At 36.0% G+C, this 3,650-nt stretch overlaps 1 long non-coding RNA gene across 1 annotated transcript; it reads right to left on the bottom strand.

The window, feature by feature from the left end:
• Window positions 1–461: 461 nt before the first annotated feature.
• Window positions 462–3,258, bottom strand: LOC111382912. The gene is made up of 3 exons (XR_002700637.1): window positions 1,094–3,258; window positions 935–1,006; window positions 462–852 (listed from the first exon to the last, which is right to left on the bottom strand). It is a non-coding gene; the product is annotated as an uncharacterized LOC111382912 (long non-coding RNA).
• Window positions 3,259–3,650: the final 392 nt, after the last annotated feature.

The following is a 3,650-nucleotide window of genomic DNA, read 5'->3' as shown; positions in this document are numbered from 1 at the left end:
TGATAAACAAGGTTTGCTTCTCTGAATTTGGGACGTCTGTAAAACTAGGAAGTGCCTTATATGGTACAATTCCTGCATTACCATTAACTATTACTGCATCAGAGATTTTATTTCCATAAATTAGACTAGAATTAAAATTTGAATTCAATCCTGAAAGAGATGCAGCATTTGAATTACAAATGACAATCTTCTTCAAGTGAACTCAACCGTGCATTAGATTGTGCATTAGCCAAAATCAGGTACATTAGTTGATGCACCAGAATCATCAGCTAATGCACCAGCCTGAGGATCAGCTAAGCTAATGCTGACAATCGGGTACTGATGCAACGGCACCAAAATTCAGGCGCAACAACACCAAGAACCAGCTTTGAATATAAACTAGTAAATTGCTAGAATATAACCATTCATTCAAAAAAACATTCATCCATGATGGTTAAACTACATTTCAAGAAATAGTCCATTGTCAAAAACCTCCATGACGACCCTAAAGTACAGCCATAAAGGACATAGGTTGCCAACCAAAAATAAATTCTAGTGAGCTGCTCTACTCTTCCTTGTCCTTGGATGTGCAAAAGGAATTCATCCTCTGACCACTTTTGTGTGCTTTACCCTATCAACCCTCTTTTTTGAATTTTCTTGGGCTTGTAAGACCAAAAAATTGTCAACCATGTTGGCTAGTGGAATATTTTCCGTTTGCCTTACCGCAGTAGGAAAATGACCATTGTTGTTAGATTGTGCATCACTTGTAATCCCAAGACCAGGTGTGGGCATGAAAATGTATCTAATTGTTGGAGGAATTTGTTGCACTTCATTTGTTAAATTCTTGTTTGCTCTTCGAGGTACCAACTTGGCCTATGTTAGAAAAAAAGTAGTTAAGACTCAACCTAATGAGAAATCAATGGAAATCATAGATTAACAAAACCAAAAAAATTACCCTTGAACTTTGACTTTCAACGTGGCTAGGTCTCTCTTGATTTATATGATTGATATCATTTCCATTCCAATCCTGAAATCAAGAAACATAGTTAAAAACTTAATTTCAACTATATAACTTTGAAACATGCTAATTTCATAGAAAAAACAAGACAAAAACCTCATTTGATGTATCTGCCTTATCATGGTAACGCTTGTTGTGGCCAGTTAAACCACATACACTAAAGTCATCTTTACTATGGCTTTTTTCATCATTCTTGATGTGGAACCAGAATGAGTGACTACATCATCCTCTTGCTGCCTTCTTTGCTTTTTCTGCTTCCTTCCCCCTTTTCGCCACAACCGGCCTAGCGGTTGTAAAGGGAGATTATTCACTTCTGGCCACAATGCTTATCGTTAATTGGATTAAAAATATTTTCATAGCACTATAAATAGGTTTGCATGGTATGGCACCCATGCACATATTTTGTAGGATTATCTTCTTTATCTAAGTATAACAGCAACCCCATGCCCACATGGAATTCCAGTCAAATCTCATCTCCTAAATGTACATCTTGTTTGACGAATCAACCACATATTCCCCAGTAGGATATTTTCACATAGATCTATGGGCCCCAAACTACTCTACTTCACATTCCTCAGCTATTTCCATAGATTTAACTAATTTTTGTTGGATCTTAGGACACAAAGGTCTTCTGGCTCTTCTCATCTTATCCTTTCTTGATTGTATCCTCTTCATGCAGCTAATATCCATGTCAATTAACAAAGTCAAGATTGATTTCTCCCTATCCTCTAGCACTACATTGTTGAAAACTTCACATAAATTGTCAAAAATTATATCATTCTTTACCTTAGTTAAGAAATGAGACTTACTCCATTCACATGGATCCTTTTTCATTAACCACTCATATGTATCCGCAATCTCCTTCACAAGTTCATCCATCCAAAACTTCCAATCAAGCACAGTAGTTGACTTTGCAGCTTTCCATAAGTAGCCTTTAAGTGCCAAATTCTTAAAATCAACCCTAAAAAAATTTGTATACATGTTCTTCATGCAAAACCTATGTTTAGCATTAGGGTTCAAGTCCTTAATAACCTTTTGTAGTCCCTTCGCCTATCAGTTATGAAAGTCCATTCAATGCTATTTACAATCTTTAAATCTTCACCCAAATGACTAACGAACCATCTCCAACTTCTAGCATTTGCAGTCTCCATTATTGCGTACGCTACTAGGTAAATACAATCATTGGCATCTAGTGTCACTACAACAAGCATCTATCCGCCAAAATTTCCTTTCAAAAAACGCCCATCTAAACCTAGAAGTTGCCTACAACCACTCATAAAACCTCTCTTACAAGCTTCTAAACATATATAAATCCCTTGAAACTTCGACTCATGTGTGGTAACTATACATGTGGATCTTGGATTGCTTCTCAAATTCTCATGACCAAAAGCCAAAGTAGGCCAAATTGGTGTTCATTAGAGCCCTCAATCAATATTTGCGCATCCTTCTAGCCCGCCATGCAGTAACTTTATTGATTAGTAATTTCCAGTCATCTCTTACAGCCTTAATAATGAGTTTTGACTTCCAATCAGGGTCAACCTTGAAAGTCTCCAAGTACATCTCAGCAATATACTTAGCTGTACAATATCTATTTGTTCTATCTCTATACATGTGTGCTGCGAAATGAATGTCTTTATTTGCACGCAACCCTTCTTCTTATTCCATGAAGCCCAAATCTTCCACTTACAATTCTTTTTCTTTGGCACACTCCTTGTGCTCTCTTATCATCATTTGCCTTAAACTTCAAATTACGCCTTGTGACTACTCTATGATGTCCAACTGCTTTCTTAAATTCTTCTATGTTTTTGAACTCTTTTTTGACCTCTAATTGTGTATTAAACTTCTCAATCTTATCATCGTAAATGGGAAACGATAATTATTTTCTTCACCTGAAGAATGATCAGTATGCAACTTCTCTTCAGACTATGCATAATATGGATCATCCAATTCCGAGCCATTATCTTGACCAGCTGTTTGAAATTTAAGGTCTGCATTTAAACCAACCACAACTATTTTCGGTGCATTTCTCTGATAATGAAAACCACCATCGTCCACATCATCCTCCGAGTCATTTAACTGGCACTCAACTGCAACAAATCTTCACTCTCATTGTTCGTCACTAGAATGCAAAAAGACCAGGGTTAATGTTTGGTACATACATATTCGGCCTAAGGTATTGCGACAAAGGTATGGATAGGGTTAAGGTATTGCAACAAAAGTGCTAGGGTTTCAGTGAATCTAATTAAAATACTGACTATTTCAAAAAATTCAGCTTAGAATTATTTAGATAAACATCTATTTTATTATTATTATTTTTTTTTTTGACTACTTTATTCCCATGAGGAAACAAGCATGTTCCAACAATATATTATAAAAATTTACATTCTTGTGGTCTTTCTTGCACATTTTCCATACAATTATTGTCCATATGAAGGCCTCGTGGGCAACCTATGCCCTTCATTATGCAGATGAGAAGAATCTCAAGCCTAATACGTTGATTTCAGGGAGAATTTTGAAGAAATTGATAGGTTTTCTCTTAATTTTCTCTTCCAAGGCAGAAGTGTCGTGAATAATGGTAGAAGGCATGATTTTAAGAGAAGAAAATGTCGTGGGTTTAATTCCAGGTTGTCAAGATTTAATAGAGAAAGTTTAC

The sequence above is a fragment of the Olea europaea genome, unplaced genomic scaffold (genome assembly GCF_002742605.1).
Source record: "Olea europaea var. sylvestris unplaced genomic scaffold, O_europaea_v1 scaffold2582, whole genome shotgun sequence".
In the NCBI taxonomy this organism is placed as follows: domain Eukaryota; kingdom Viridiplantae; phylum Streptophyta; class Magnoliopsida; order Lamiales; family Oleaceae; genus Olea; species Olea europaea.
This window is presented reverse-complemented; position numbering and strand designations above follow the sequence as displayed.